Source organism: Aethalodelphis obliquidens, unplaced genomic scaffold (genome assembly GCF_003676395.1).
Source record: "Aethalodelphis obliquidens isolate GAN/ISIS:26980383/991018 unplaced genomic scaffold, ASM367639v1 scaffold21, whole genome shotgun sequence".
In the NCBI taxonomy this organism is placed as follows: Eukaryota; Metazoa; Chordata; class Mammalia; order Artiodactyla; family Delphinidae; genus Aethalodelphis; species Aethalodelphis obliquidens.
In genome coordinates this window covers 6,340,278-6,357,729 of record NW_020837965.1, presented here as the reverse complement: position 1 = coordinate 6,357,729, position 17,452 = coordinate 6,340,278, and the positions used below count along the sequence as shown (strand labels likewise).

Sequence of the window (17,452 nt, the reverse complement as noted above, 5' to 3'; positions counted from 1 at the left end):
TTTTAATATACTGACTCTAGTATTAGCAATTCTATGACATTATATGTTTTAAAAAGATTTTTCTGTTCATGTTTAGTATACTTTTGTTGCTTAATAAGTATCTCAAAATTTAATACTGTCAAGTTAATTTCACAGAACAAGAGACGACTACTATGCTTCTTGTGAAGATATTTTAAACAATAGTTTTTCCTAGTGTAAATTTCTTTTTTATAATAAATTGTATAGATTTGTTAGTTTTACAGCCAGTAACTAGCTTATATATATATTCTATTGATATTGCCAGAAAAATAGGCCTAGAAATCTGTAATTTATAATTGGCAGGCCACTGGGCCTCAAGGTCAGTTTATATGTCATCTCTTTGGTGTAAATCTCTGTTTTTGCTTTTACTAAATTGGAATTGTGAAAGTTGCTGTTAAACATCAAGAACCTGTCAGTTTTGATATGTGAGGATAATTTTTTTTTTTTTTTTTTATTTTGCGGTACGCGGGCCTCTCACTGCTGTGGCCTCTCCCGTTGTGGAGCACAGGCTCCGGACGCGCAGGCTCAGTGGCCATGGCTCACGGGCCTAGCCGCTCCGCGGCATGTGGGATCTTCCCGGACCGGGGCACGAACCTGTGTCCCCTGCATTGGCAGGCGGACTCTCAACCACTGCACCACCAGGGAAGCCCAGGATAATTTTGAAGATGTAAAATTCTCCCTAACCTGTCCCCTCTGCACTTTCCCCAAAAAGCAAGAAGGAGAAAACTGATTACTATATATAGACAATACAATAAGGATATCAGTGATTTGTGAACAGTAAACCATAAAGCAACATCCCCTATAATCAATCAGCCCTTCTCCGTGGTTCATTAAAGTAAAGCATCCAATTTGCCCAGCTTGCAAAAAGAGTGGTGAATTTCAATTCTAACTGTTCACATGTCTAAACTCTTTTTGGTTTGTTATCAGTCAATTCCCTGTTTAGTTCTCTTTATTCCCCATAACTTGTCTTTGTTACAGAAAGGGGATTTTATCTTATTTATAAGGTGTAGAAAAGGACTATGCTTCCTGTTTTCACTGTAGAGGCAGTGATTGTCTTGTGTTGTGGCTTAGCATGACACAAGGTTTGAGAATGACTGAACTGATCTTAGGTTTAGTTTGGATACTCTTCTCCGGAAGTCTGCCTTATGATATTTTTATTAATGATGAACCATATGTAACTAACTGATGGAGAAGTCTGTCAAAGAATGTGGCATTTGTGACTGTCTGATACCCGCAGTACTTTACCTGTAATCCAAGGCTGTTTAATCACGGATTGTGATTGTAGTTCACGCATTGGTTTGTAGTTCTCATGTGTTATTTTAATTCAAAAATAATCAGCTTATAAATCTGTTTACCTTTATCTCCCTAGTGGAAATATTTAGCATTCTAACTTTCAGTGTGTTATATTTAATAACTTACCATCTGATAACATGCTGGGTGTCATTATCTATGACAAACTCCTCTTCTCCTTCTGGATCTCTGTTTGATCTGATTATCTACAACATCCTAAGGAGCCAGCAAGTGCTTATAGTCGTTCCTCTGACAACCTCTTGGTTTAAGTAAGGATTCTTTGATTTAGTAAAATTTAAAAGTAAGAAGGTAAAAGCAACTGAATGTGATATGGCTCAAGATAACTTATGCCTCGAGATAATCATTGAATCAAATTTATATGAAAAGGCAAGTATAGAATCTTTCTCACATAAAAACCTTTGTAAATAAAAAACCTTTGTAAATAATACTTTTAAGATTTATATTATTTTTTTAAATAGTGATGGATCTTTATCAAAATGAACTGAAAGTTGGAGGTGAGTTAGGTACCAGCAGCTGATAAATGAAGTGTGACGGCTTTAGGTTTTAAAAATATTGATCTGTTATAATATCACTGAATATCTGGAATTTTAGTTCTGTCTCACATTTGCAGGTTAGAAACGCTGAAACATTTAGTCCTGTGCCCTTTTATTAACCTCTCAGTGAAATTGGATAATCATGTTGCGATAGCTGTGTTCTTCCAAATTTTCTAACTCTTTTTTAGCATACTTTTTATTAGTAGAAATCCAAGTACCAGGAAGCAGTCAAACCAGTAAGAACCTTGGGAGAGAGAGTAAACCAGAGTTATGTTTCTATATTTAAAAGCAGCATCAAGATGATTTCTTTTTCCTCAAAAAACTAAGCCTCCAACAATACAATACGAGTATTGTAGCACAGAATACCAGAATACAGTTTCCAATTTTTCTGGAGTGAGATCTATAAATATAATAGCATTGGCCACATTAATTAGGTATACATTTATTTTCAGTTGATTATTTCCAAATTCTTGTCTTTAAAAATTTCCTGATCTCCTCAGACTTCTAACAGATGTCTAGAAAGTGTATGTTCATCTAGTCTTAAGCTTCCAATTGCCACTTTGAAGATAATGTTGTTTTCCCTTAAAGCTGTTTGCAACTCAGGGTACTTAGAAATATTAGTAATTTGTTGTGATAATTTCTTTTCATTATATTTAAGATACAATGAGCAGCCAGATTTTTTTTTCTGGATTTGTTTTTTTTTTGTATCGGAGCTAGTAAAGCTTTAATTTTTTAGATTTTTATTATAGTAAAGTTGGAACAAAATCAGTAATTGAATTCAATTGATCATCTCAGTCTTCACAAAATACATCCTAAATAAGCACCAGCCTTTAAATAATCAACAAATGTTATTCCACCAAAGATATTGGTCAAGCCAGGGTTGCAGTTCTTTAACGAAGGAGACGGTGGTTTTTTTTGTAAATTTATTTATTTATTTATTATTTATGTTTGGCTGCGTTGGGTCTTCATTGCTGCACGTAGGCTTTCTCTAGTTGCGGCGAGCGGGGGCTACTCTTTGTTGCGGTGCACGAGCTTCTCATTGCATTGGCTTCTCTAGTTGCAGAGCACAGCCTCTAGGTGCTCGGGCTTCAGTAGTTGTGGCATGTGGGCTCAGTAGTTGTGGCTCGCGAGCTCTAGAGCGCAGGCTCAGTAATTGTGGCGCACGGGCTTAGTTGCTCCGCGGCATGTGAGATCTCCCCAGACCAGGGCTCGAACCCATGTCCCCTGCACTGGCAGGTGGATTCGTAACCACTGTGCCACCAGGGAAGTCCCAGAGAGGTTTAAAATAAAGTTATAGTCACATCCTGTATTTTCTTCATATATAAATTATACTTGAACCTCTCAGAACATTTTTCTCGTACTTTACTCAAGTACTATAAATTTTGCTAATAATTTAAAATGTGTTTGCAGTAAATCAAATGTCTTGCCCTTTCAGGACATTTTTAAAGGTCTGCCAAAATAAAATGACAATGTATTAGAGAACTCACAAGTGTTACAGTGACAGAAAAGCTTAACACACACTGTCTCAATTAATAAGGAACTTCCTTTGCCCATGTGTATTAGTTTGCAAGGGCTACCATAACAAAGTACCGCAGACTGGGTGACTTAAACAATAGCAATTTATTTTATCACAGTTCTGGAGGCAAGAAATCCAAGATTAAGGTGCCGACAGGGTTGGTTGGTTACATTCTGAGATGTTTCCCATACTTGTGGAGGCCATATGCTCCCTCTTCTCTCTCCTTCTGTCTTCATGCTTTTCCCTCTCTGTGTATACTAATCCCTTCTTTTCCCTCTCTGTGTATACTAATCTCTTCTTTTACAGACACCAGTCATATTGGATTAGGACCCACCCTAGTGACCTCTTTTTACCTTAACCACCTCTTTTATTTATTTATTTTGGTCAAGCCACGTGGCTTGTGGGATTTTAATTCCTCAACTAGGGGTCAGCCTGGGCCCTTGGCAGTACTAACCCCTTGACCACCAGGGAATTACCTGCCTTAACCACCTCTTTAAAGGACCTATCTCCAAATTCACTTACGTTCTGAGGTACTGGGGGTTAACTTCATCATAATGAATTTGGGGGGGAACACAGTTCAGCTCATACCAGAAGGTATGAGACTTTCACAGATACTTAGGCCTCCTATCTTTCAATGTTGTTAAATTTTCTGCTTTATTTTTTTTCCTTAATCAGACTTGACAAATAATTTTTCATTTTTTAGTCTTAAAAAAAAAAAAACAACAGCTTTGGGTTTTACTGATTTACTCTACTGTGACGTTTAAAGAAGTTAGTTGATGCCTCTATAACTAATTACTACGCCTTCCCAAATCCACTGTTCTTTCTGAGAAGAGAGAACCTAGAGGTAAACACTATTTGAACTTGGTGTTTATCATTCCTAAACATATTATGTCCTTTTATTACTACACATTGTCTATCAACAAAATATATATACTATTGATTATAGATTTTTAAGCTTTATACAGATTACTTTTCCACATAATAATCAAATTTTTAATTTTTACTCTGTTGACCACATACTTAGGGTTTTTTTTTAATTAATTAATTTATTTTTGGCTGCATTGGGTCTCTGTTGCTGTGTGCGGGCTTTCTCTAGTTGCGGCAAGCGGGGCTACTCTTCGTTGCGGTGTGCAGGCTTCTCATTGTGGTAGCTTCTCTTTTTGCGGAGCACAGGCTCTAGGTGTGCAGGCTTCAGTAGTTGTGGCAGGCGGGCTCAGTAGTTATGGCTCGCGGGCTCTAGAGCACAGCCTCAGTAGTTGTGGTGCACGAGCTTAGTTACTCCGCGGCATGTGGGATCTTCCCGGACCAGGGCTCGATCCCATGTCCCCTGCACTGGCAGGTGGATTCTTAACCACTGTGCCGCCAGGGAAGTCCTATACTGTAGTTTTACTTCATTTTAACTGCAGTTATACCATCATTCATTTTTAGAGTTACTTCAGTAACCTTTGATTACTCACTTACTGCCTTCAATGATTATGCATTTATTGAGGCTTTCTAATTCTTTTTTAAGCCAATTATCATAAAGTTGGTTATAGTACTCTCTTAATAGTTTAAGAAACTCAACTACATTTCTAACTGGCATGTACTTTTTTTCTAACAATTTTTTTTTATTTTTCTTTTTTACCATTATCAATTTCTGATCAGTTGATTAGCATTTTTCCCTTTCTGAGAGAAATTTTGGTATTCTTGTCTCTCTAACCTTTTTTCATTATCTGTATCATTAATTTCTGCCTTTATATTTATTATTTCACTCCTTTTACTCTCTCAATATTTATTCTGTTTTTTTTCTAGTTTCTTAAGGAGAATATTTAAACTAACTTATTTCCAATATTTTAAATTAATGCATTAAAGTAATACATTTATTTATGTTTAGTTGTATTCCCTGAGTTTTGATATGTGGTGCTTTCATTGCTGTTCATTTATAAATATTTTATAATTTCCATTATGAATTATATAGGAGTACAACTTGATTTTTCAATCCCTCAAATTTTTGTTTTTGTTTCACTACATTTCCAATGCCAATTTTAAATTTAATTGCAGTATTATCAGATAACTGGTGTTTTTAATATTTGTCCCTTGAAATTTATTGAAACTTCCTTTATATCCCAATGCCTGTCATACTTTTGTATTTCATGTATATTTAAAATATATATATGCGTATATCATTTCTGTTTGTAGTGTAAGAATTTTGTATATATCTAATGATTTAGCTTATTAGTTTTGTTGTTAGAATCTTTTCTGGTTTTTTCTTAATTCATTTATGATAGAGTATGTTAAAATCTCAAATAAAATCTTGGATAGGCATGCGGAAGCTTTTAACAGTCACAATTTTCCTGTTTTCCGCAGTGGCTGCACCAATTTGCATTCCCACCAACAATGCACAAGTGTTCCGTTTTCCCCACATCCTTGCCAACACTGTTGTTTCTAGTCTTTTTGATAATAGCCAGTCTAACAGGTATGAGTTGTTATCTCATTGTGGTTTTGATCTGCACTTCCATGATGATTACTGATGTTTAGCATCTTTTCATGTACCTATTGCCTATCTGTATGTCTTTTTTTAAAAAATTTTTATCTTATATTGGGGTATAGTTGATTAACAGTGTTGTATCAGTTACAGGTGTACAGCAAAGTGATTCAGTTATATATATACATAGATCTATTCTTATTCAATTTCTTTTCCCATTTATGTTATTACAGAATATTGAGCTGAGTTCCCTGTGCTATACAGTAGGTCCTTGTTGGTTATCTATTTTAAATATAACAGTGTGTACAGATGAATGGATAAAGAAGAAGTGGTACATATATACAATGGAATGTTACTCAGCCATTAAAAAGAATGAAATAATGCCATTTGCAGCAACATGGATGGACCTGGAGATTATCATACTAAGTGAAGTAAGACAGACAGAGAAAGACAAATATCATGTGATATTGCTTATATGCAGAATCTGAAAATAATGATACAAATGAACTTATTTACAAAACAGAAACAGACTCATTGACTTAGAGAATGAGCTTATGGTTACCAGGGGGAAGAGTGAGGGGAGGGATAGATTGGGAGTTTGGGATTGACATGTACACACTGTTCGTCTTCTTTGGAAAAATGTCTGTTTAGATTTTCTGCCCATTTTTAAATTAGATTGTTTTTCTGATAGTCAGTTATATGAGTTCTTTATATATTTTGGATATTAGCCTCATATGAGATATATGATTTGCAAGTATTTTCTCCCATTCAGTAGATTGCCTTTGCATTTTGTTGATGATTTCCTTTACTGTGCAGAAGTTTTTAGTTTGATATCATTCCACTTGTTTATTGTTGCTTTTGCTTTTAGTGTCATATTCAAAGAAATCATCACTAAGACCTATGTCAAGGAGCTTTCTGTCTGTGTTTTCTTGTAGGAGTTTTATGGCTTCAGGTATTATATTTACGTCTTAATCCATTTTGAGTTACTTTCTGTGTATTATGTAAGATAATGGACAAGTGTTTTTTGGTTGTTTGTTTTGTTTTGTTTTGCATGTGGCGGTCCAGTTTTCCCCAAACCATTTATTGAAGAGACTATCCTTCCCCCATTGTATATTCTTGGCTCCTTTGTCATAAATTATTTGACCATATGTGTGGTTTTATTTATGGGGTCTCTATTCTGTTCCATTGATCTTTGTGTCTATTTTTATGCCAATGCCTGCTGTTTTAATTACTGTAGTTTTGTAATAGAGTTTGAAATTAGGGAGCATAATTTCATAAACAAGATGAAAAGACAACCCTCAGAATGGGAGAAAATATTTGCAAATGAAGCAACTGACAAAGGATTAATCTCCAAAATTCACAAGCAGCCCATGCAGCTCAATATCAAAAAAACAAACAACCCAATCCAAAAATGGGCAGAAGACCTAAATAGACATTTCCCCAAAGAAGATATACAGATAGCCAACAAACACATGAAAGGATGCTCAACATCACTAATCATTAGAGAAATGCAAATCAAAACTACAATGAGGTATCACCTCACACCAGTCAGAATGGCCATCATCAAAAAATCTACAAACAATAAATGCTGGAGAGGCTGTGGAGGAAAGGGAACCCTCTTGCACTGTTGGTGGGAATGTAAATTGATACAGCCACTACGGAGAACAGTATGGAGGTTCCTTAAAAAACTAAAAATAGAATTTGCCATATGACCCAGCAGTCCCACTACTGGGCATATACCCAGAGAAAACCAAAACTCAGAAAGACACATGCACCCCAATGTTCATTACAAGACTATTTACAATAGCCAGGTCATGGAAGCAACCTAAATGCCCATCCACAGATGAATGGATAAAGAAGATGTGGTACATATATACAATGGAATATTACTCAGCCATAAAAAGAAACGAAATTGGATCATTTGTAGAGATGTGGGTGCATCTATAAACTGTCATACAGAGTGAAGTAATTCAGAAAGAGAAAAACAAATATCATATATTAACGCATATATGTGGAACCTAGAAAAATGGTACAGATGAACTGGTTTGCAGGGCAGAAATTGAGACACAGATGTAGAGAACAAACATATGGACACCAAGGGGGGAAAGCGGCGGGCTGTGTGTGTGTGATGAATTGGGAGATTGGGATTGACATGTATACACTCGTGTATAAAATTGATGACTAATAAGAACCTGCTGTATAAAAAAATAAATAAAATAAAGTTCAAAACTTAAAAAAAAAGCACACCATTTTATGGTGAACTTAGTGGGAGAAGAAGCTGATATATGATCTTGAGACATGAAAGTAAAAGCTTGCTAATTATAATAACTAATAAGAACCTGCTGAATAAAAAAATAAAATAAACTTCAAAAAAAAATGCTTCCAGCTTTTTTGTTTTTCTTTCTTGAGATCGATAGTGATTTATAAAAAGGATTACTTAGGGGTTTATCCTGGGGACACATATCACTCCCCTCTGCTGCTCATTATAAACAGACTTGATTGAATTAGTTTAATGGCATTGTAAAGTTATCTACCCTGGTGATCATCCTCTCCTGATTTTTTAAATAACTGTTTTACTCTAAAGTTGGGAAAGCCATGGAATTGCTCATACCTCAAAGGTGATTTTCTTCTGTCCTCTTTTAGATAATATTTGGTCTTATTTATTTTTTCTTTACTTCATTTCGTAAGTGTCATTTTATGATCTGGGATCTGGAGTAGAGAGTGGTCCATTTTCTCGGCCATCTTGATTCAATTCTCCCACCTTTTTTTTCTTTTTTTTAAGAAAAGTATCTTTTTCTATCTATCTAATGCAAGGCATCTGTATCTGTTGTGTTTTTTTTTTTTTTTTTTTTCCTTTGAGGAGGAGGAGAGTTTAGAGAACAGAGTAATCATTTAAACAGTGATTCTGGTCATTTGGAAGATCAGAATTGCTTATATCCTATCATGTTTTCTTCATGCTTATCCTGTGAATTATCTCCATTTTCTCTTTTTTTTTAACATCTTTATTGGAGTATAATTTCTTTACAATGGTGTGTTAGTTTCTGCTTTATAACAAAGTAAATCAGCTATACATATACATATATCCCCATATCTCTTCCGTTTTGCATCTCCTTCCCTCCCACCCTCCCTATCCCACTCCTCTAGGTGGTCACAAAGCACCCAGCTGATCTCCCTGTGCTATGCGGCTGCTTCCCACTAGCTATCGGTTTTACATTTGGTAGTGTATGTAAGTCCATGCCACTCTCTCACTTTGTCCCAGCTTATCCTTCCCCCTCCCTGTGTTCTCAAGTCTATTCTCTAGTAGGTTTACGTCTTTATTCCCATCCTGCCCCTAGGTTCTTTATAACCTTTTTGTTTGTTTGTTTTTAGATTCCATATATATGTGTTAGCATACGGTATTCGTTTTCCTCTTTCTGACTTACTTCACTCTGTATGACAGACTCTAGGTCCATCCACCTCACTACAAATAACTCAATTTTGTTTCTTATTTTGGCCGAGTAATATTCCATTGTATATATTTGCCACATCTTCTTTATCCATTCATCTATGGATGGACACTTAGGTTGCTTCCATGTCCTGGCTATTGTAAATAGAGCCACAGTGAACATTGTGGTACATGACTCTTTTTGAATGATGGTTTGTTTTCTCAGGGTATATGTCCACTAGTGAGATTGCTGGGTCGTATGGTAGTTCTATTTTCAGTTTTTTTAGGAACCTCCATAGTGTTCTCCATAGTGGCTATATCAATTTACATTCCCACCAACAATGCAAGAGGGTTCCCTTTTCTCCACAGCCTCTCCAGCATTTATTGTTTCTAGATTTTTTTTTTTTTTTTTTTGTGGTACACAGGCCTCTCACTGTTGTGGCCTCTCTCATTGCAGAGCACAGGCTCCAGACACACAGGCTCAGTGGCCGAGGCTCACGGGCCCAGCCGCTCCACGGCATGTGGGATCTTCCTGGACCGGGGCACGAACCCGCGTCCCCTGCATCGGCAGGCGGACTCTCAACCACTGCGCCACCAGGGAAGCCCTGCTTGTAGATTTTTTGATGATGGCCATTCTGACTGGTGTGAGGTGATACCTCATTGTAGTTTTGATTTGCATTTCTCTAACGATTAGTGATGTTGAGCATCCTTTCGTGTGTTTGTTGGCAATCTGTATATCTTCTTTGGGGAAATGTCTATTTAGGTCTTCTGCCCATTTTTGGATTGGGTTGTTTGTTTTTTGGATATTGAGCTGCATGAGCTGCTTGTAAATTTTGGAGATTAATCCTTTGTCGGTTGCTTCATTTGCAAATATTTTCTCCCATTCTGAGGGTTGTCTTTTCGTCTTGTTTATGGTTTCTTTTGCTGTGCAAAAGCTTCTAAGTTTCATTAGGGCCCATTTCTTTATTTTTGTTTTTATTTTCATTACTCCAGGAGGTGGGTCCAAAAAGATCTTGCTGTGGTTTATGTCAGAGTGTTATTTCTGTGTTTTCCTCTAAGAGTTGTATAGTGTCTGGTCTTACATTTAGGTCTTTAATCCATATTGAGTTTATTTTTGTGTATGGTGTTAGGGAGTGTTCTAATTTCATTCTTTTACATGTAGCTGTCCACTTTTCCGAGCACCACTTAATGAAGAGGCTGTCTTTTCTCCATTGTATATTCTTGCCTCCTTTATCAAAGATAAGGTGACCATATGTGCGTGGGTTTATCTCTGGGCTTTCTATCCTGTTCCATTGATCTATATTTCTGTTTTTGTGCCAGTACCATACTGTCTTGATGACTGTAGCGTTGTAGTATAGTCTGAAGTCAGGGAGCCTGATTCCTCCAGCTCCGTTTTTCTTTCTCAAGATTGCTTTGGCTATTCAGGGTCTTTTGTGTTTCCATACAAGTTGTGAAATTTTTTGTCCTAGTTCTTTGAAAAATGCCATTGGTAATTTGATAGGGATTGCATTGAATCTGTAGATTGCTTTGGGTAGTAGAGTCATTTTCACAATGCTGATTCTTCCAATCCAAGAACATGCAGTATCTCTCCATCTGTTTGTATCATCTTTAATTTCTTTCATCAGTGTCTCATAGTTTTCTGCATACAGGTCTTTTGTCTGCTTAGGTAGGTTTATTCCTAGTTATTTTATTCTTTTTGTTGCAGTCCTAAATGGGAGTGTTTCCTCATTTTCTCTTTAAGATTTTTCATCATTAGTGTATAGGAATTCAAGAGATTTCTGTGCATTAATTTTGTATCCTTCTATTTTACCAAATTTATTGATTAGCTCTAGTAGTTTTCTGGTAGCATCTTTAGGATTCTCTTTGTATAGTATCATGTTATCTGCAAACAGTGACAGCATTACTTCTTCTTTTCTGATTTTTGATAATCCATTTTGATTCTTACAATGACTGAGGTCACAGTGAATAATAATTTGTTAAAGATAGGTGGTTTTTAAAAGAGTTTTTCATCAGTAATCAATTAGAAAATGTAGTAAAATAACCATCCCTAGAGACTGCAATATTATTTATGTTTTAGGTATAAATTTAATTTTAGACTTTAAAATCTAATGTTTGAAAGTGTGCTTAATATTTTATATTCTAAACAGAAATAATTACCACTGTAAAACATGTAAGTCAGCCACCTTTCATGAGATAAACTATTTAGATTACCTTTCCTAAATATTTTAGTACCCACAAATGATGTATATTTCCATTAATTAATTATTGAATGTTTCAACAAATGTTATTCTCTGTTGCTGGGGTCGTGTGAAATGTTGTTACTGCTGTTTCTCATGTGTTCAGCTCAGATCAAGTTAATCATATCTAAAAATCTTGTAGTATTACCAAGTCTGGAAAAAGCATTTGTCTAAACAGCCAGAAAGCTTCTCTCTCTGTTGATGGAAGTTTGATAGAAGCTGAGTGATGTTGTTTCAACCCAGTGTATTCTGTATAATTAAGCAATTGATGTCCTTTAGTCCATTAAGCAATTTCAGCCACCCTCCCCAACACTACTTTGAATTCATATTTTATTGGTTGTTCTGATCACTTTTTAAATCTCATTAGTTGGAGTTGAGAGGCAGCATTAGTGAAAATTTTGAATTATAAAAGAAAAAACATTCTGGAAAAATGTACTTATATTGCTTAATACATATAGTTATTTGAAGTAAAACTGCCCAGGAAATACCTTCTTTAATGAAAAGAAGAATTATAATTTCACAGTATCTTTTTAAAGGATAATGTTGGCCTGTATTTACAGTCTGTTTACATGTATGTACTTAACAAGCACATCTGAAATTCTTGCAAACAGTTTGGTCTTTCAATTATATAAATATTCCCCTTGAAAACAATTTGCACTATTTTTCTTGTTATTCTTAAGAGAGAGACTTCAGTTTAGCCCCTATCATAAGCAGAAACATATCTCCAATTAAAATAGATTCATAACCTTGGACCATTAGGCAGAAAGAACAATTTCCGACTTCCTCTGTGGTTGTCCAGGGCCTCTTGCACCTTTGAAGTATATTGATGGTGGTGGTAAGATGTAGGGGTGATCCTAGCAATAACAAACATTAGCACAACAAACCAGTATGCTCTAGTTTTAACCAGATGGAAGGAAATAAAGCCATAGCACTATTGGCAGTGGAGCAGAGGAGGAGGAAAGACTGGATGCTATTGCTTTGTCTGGTGGGGGAACAGTTTTTATTTAATACTCTTTTTATAATACTTACTAGTTCTATTTCTTTAACCCCATATTTCTGTTTCATTGGGTGACCAAGTCTGAGTTCAGGCAAATGAAGTTTCACTCAGCAATTAAGCCTCCATCGAACCTTGGTGGTTAGCACTATCCTGGTTTTCATAGGAGTCCTGGTCATTTTCACATCAAAATATTTTAGAGATGTGAATCTCCCTCCATAACTTCATATTTCAAATGAATACCATCATTCTAAGATGTATTGTGCAAAATTCATAACTTGGTACACAATTTCTCCACTACCCAATACTGAATTTGTCATCAGCTTGACCCAGGTAATTCATTTTTACCTGAGTCCATTTTTTTCTTCAGTTTCTGAAGAAACTGAATAATGATGGCACTAAGTTTTCCATATTCCCAAAATGGAACCAGTATTATAAAAAGAGTATTAAATAATAAGTGCTCCCCTACCAGACAAACCAATAGCACCAGTCTTTCCTCTTCTGCTCCATGTTCAACGGTGCTTTTGAAAAAATATTTTCACAAGAGGTGTCCAAGAGGTGATGAGACAGGTCGTGGCAAGATAAAGAATGATCATCTACAATAACAACCATGTTGTATCAGCCAGGTGCCGTGTGGCAGTGTGACACTATCCTGAGAGACATCCCTGGGCTCACATTTCCTAGTGGGCGGCTGCCCAAAGAAATGAACCCCCTCAAATTAAGACCCTAACACAAAGGGATTCCAGAGACTACTGGGAAAGCAAGTGGCTTAGAAAAGTCCTGCTACTCTTATCAGTATAGGGTTGGGGGGTGCATTTATATGAATCTTGATGCATGTACTTTCTGTAGAAAGAGATGAGGAAGTCAGTGGATAAGAAAATGGATTTTATTTTTTCCAACCAAAGAAGTACTAAAGATTTGGGGTAGAACTTTTTTTCGGGTAAAATGGTTAATTTAGATAAAACATCTCCATATGTTTCAGGGTATACGTTTAAGGAAAATGTGCTAGAGACACAGAATAGCCAAATGGCTAAAAAGTCAGGCTCTCCTTTACTACTTCTCATGTGACTTTGGCAGTGTTATATAACATTTCTGACCCTTGGTTTCCTCTCATGCATAAATCGTGAGTAAAAATAATACTATATACCTCATAAGATTGTTGTGAAGATTAACTGTATTTAGCATAGTACCTAAAAATAACAAACATTTAGTAAATGTTGTTGTTGAAGCATTCTCGTCAACATGACAGTGATCTGTTAATGCTTTTAAATTGCTATTTAGCATGTGTCTGTACCTAAGTCTGATGTAGGCTAAATTTATGTTTGTTATGGACTCTTCTAGATTTATCTCCGCAATCACAAAATCTGATAGAAGAAGTAATTTTATATTCTGTATAATTGGCAAGTATGTCTAATGTAGAAAACGGTACATAACTTACTCAAGACTAACAGTTATTATGAGTGTCAGTTACCGCATTTGTATCTCTGAACTAATTGGTACGATACAATAAGCAAATGATGTTTTAACATATGATGAGTTGACATGTTAATTCAGGTGATATGTACACATTGAAGATTTTTAATTTTACAATGACAAAATATAGACAAAGTATTTGAAATGCTGTGAGCCCCATCCTGTTATTTAAACCTCTTTCTTCATATCTCAAAGCCATATTCTATTCTGTCTTTGAGGTATTTAGAGTATATGGGTAAAGAAGAGGGGAAAATAAAGTACTGAGACATTGAAGATGTTACGGTTTTGATAATTCATGGTATCTTTAGTGTACATAGAAGACCTACCCATCCATTTGTAAGTATTTGTCATGTACCTCAAATTTGTGATCTCTGATAAACATAGCCTTTAGCATACACTGTATGGCTCTGGGAACATTGCAGTCAAAAGGGCCTGGATTCCGGGAAAGTTTAGCTTTGTACTTCAGTAAAAGGCCTCTCAAACCACCTGATAAGGGACATGGGTAGTCAAAATCCATCATCATAATTAAAGAGTTATAAGTACTCCTGATTTGTCAAGTAATTGCACATCTGACTTGGAAAATGGGTGTCATTATTATTTAGAATAGTTTTACATGAATTTTTAAAAACCAGATGCTGCTAATGAAATACATACCTGATTCACTAATTTCCATTGTAACAGACTGGTATTGACCTGTTCTATTAGTTAAAATATAAATATTATCATCATGTTTCAGTGGTAGTACCATAATTATTTAGATCAGCAAGTGTTTTTCATTATATTTAGTAGAATTTCAAATGTTTCAAGTGGCAGAGCTCTCAACTGAGTAAACTGGGGAATTATAGACATCACTCAGGCTTGTTACATGAAGGAAAGCCATAAATGATGGCAGTACGGCTGGGATTTTCTACTTGCATACCAGTGCATGCATATCCTCCTTCATTTAACAAATATTTATGGTGCACTTGGTATGTGTCGAGCCCCATGCCCTCAGGAAGCATACAGTCCAGTGGAAAAGACAGGCCCTTAAGCAGGTAATAATAATTAATTGCAAAGTAATGTTAAGATAAATTATTTTGATGCAGAGAGGGGCATTTTGGAACCTATATATTTTTTTTGACTCCTTTCCTGTGATGGGACAAAATTATTACCAAATCTTGCCACTTTTCTCTCTAGAGCATCTTTTCCAATGAAACTGTGACCTATTTGTACTTTATGACTTTTGTCTTAATTAGCAAAGCTTATTTTCATTTAAAAGATCTGCCATTTCCTTGAAGGGAACAAAGGTCTTCAATAGCTTTGTCCTGTGAAGTCATTTTAACACTTGTCACAGTACTCTGTCTTTCTAAAAATGGCTCTAAATTCATTTCCTCAAGTATTCACAGGCCATATTTACACTTTATGTTCAGGTGGGTCAGTTAACACGGAAAGAAGCTTTGTTGTACAGTCTGGTTACTCCCTGACCTCTGTCAGCAGTCTCATTATGTAGCTTTAAGCATTACTTTGGGAACTGGATCTTCATCTATGGTGGCAGAAAATCTTTATAGTTAATATCATTTTGCCCATGGTGTTCCAATATAAAAATAGCTCTTGATATACTGCATGAGCCGGGTTTTGTCAGTTGCTTGATCAACCATACCTGTTCTACTCACAAGGGTACCACATCTGTTATACCTGTTCTCAGCTTTTAGGGAGGAATCTTCATCATTCTTATTTTAAGATGTTATAGACATTCTGTATCTATAGAGATGTTTAAAAAATTGCATTACTAGTTGCTCTGAGCCTGCAAATCTCTACATGATTATCCTACTTTCGAAGTATTGTCGTTGGAATATAGTAATAGATAATTTAAAAATAAGTAAATATGCCAGCTGCTGGGTCCCAGTGACACACTGTGACACACTCCTCTCTTAAAAGGAGGAAGCTGGCAGCTCTTCTAGAAATCAGATCATGTCACTGGGCCAAGAATTGGCTTTGATAAATTCTTTATTCATTGGGGACTGTGGATGAACAGCTGCCTTTTGAATGTAGCCAAAGGAAATTTGCTGACAAGCATAAATATGAATAGGGCAATAAAGCTTTCAAACAACAACAACAAAAGAATGTTACGCAAAACCTAAGAAGACTCAAAACCAATTTCCTCTATCTCTTTCTATATCCCTTACCATAATTCTTCTATAGTTGCCATGCCCATAAGCAACGTCAGATCAAAAATGAAAAATTACCTATTTAAACTTGTACTAGGTGAATTAAAAACCAATTAATTTTTAATTTTTTTCTCCATGTTCTTAGAAGATCTAAGTTATCAATGTGAAGCACCCTACTTTGGTGATAGCTTTTAAAAACTTCAAGTATACACAGTAACAGGAGACAGGATGTTCAGTGGCACTTTCAGCTGAAACGTGTTTATTCAAGAGTTCTTGCCTCCAAAAAGGATTTTTAAAGGTACATTTTATTGTCTTGCTTAACATCAGTACATGTCACCTGTTGGTTTTTTTTTTTTTTTTTTGGTTACAAAAGATTTCTTGTTCTTGTTCCAAGCTGACCTCTGCCTGTCTTAGTAAAAAGAGTTTCTTTCAAACTTCCCTTTTCCCCTCCCTTTCTTCCATCAAGCTTTTTACATGTTTGTTCTCTAGTATGAATGGGAATTACATGTATAAATTACACATGAAGTGCAACTGCTTCTTTGTGTCATTTCTCTGAAAGAATCTTAATCTCCATTTAATGGCCACCAAATATAAGACCAAAATAGACTTCTGCCTTTTGAGAAAAATGAGATGCCACCATTAAAAAACAAAAAACGTTCAATTTATTCTTAGAAAATGAATGGATTTCCCACTAGTCAAACCTGGCTGGGTGGCTTAGTGCTATTTACACCACATTAGGGTTAGGCCAGGACAGCTCAAAACAGGAAAGGTCTGTATGAGTGAATTCAGGTGGATTCAGGGCCAGTAAAAAATGGGAACATGGATATTAGGGGATGACCAGAGGAAGGGAGTTTAGTAACATGCTGTAAATATCAATTCTGGTCTCTTTCTTCATGACCAAAAGTTAAATTTGGATCTGGTGTTCTTTTGATTTTGTTTTAAGTATGCTTCTTCACAATTTTCTCATTAGATTTAAGTGGAATAGAACTTAATTTAATTTTCTCCAGAGGCATCTTAGAACTTGTTACATTTAGTGTCTGACTAATTCCATGATTAAGAAGGCTAAGAACTTTCTAGCTGGAAAAAAGAAAAAGGAGTCCCCTCTTTCCAGTCCTATTTGTTTTCACGCAGTGCTCTAGGATGCCACCCTTGGCTGCATGCCCTTGCTTTCAACAAGGTTGAGTAAATGCAACCTGTAACTCAAACTATAGGAAGAAGATGGTTGAAAGCAGGGGAGCTGTTGTCCTGACTGTGTTTTCTTTTATAAACTTGGATTTTTCAAGAAATACTTGAGAATCCTTCACATTTATATTGACCTCAGCCCCCCTTCCCCCA

General features: G+C 35.8%; 1 protein-coding gene across 5 annotated transcripts in view; it reads left to right on the top strand.

Moving 5' to 3' along the window:
- The window catches only part of CEP128 (centrosomal protein 128), a 438,638-nt gene that overhangs the window by 266,633 nt on the left and 154,553 nt on the right, over positions 1 to 17,452 (top strand). The window lies entirely within an intron of this gene.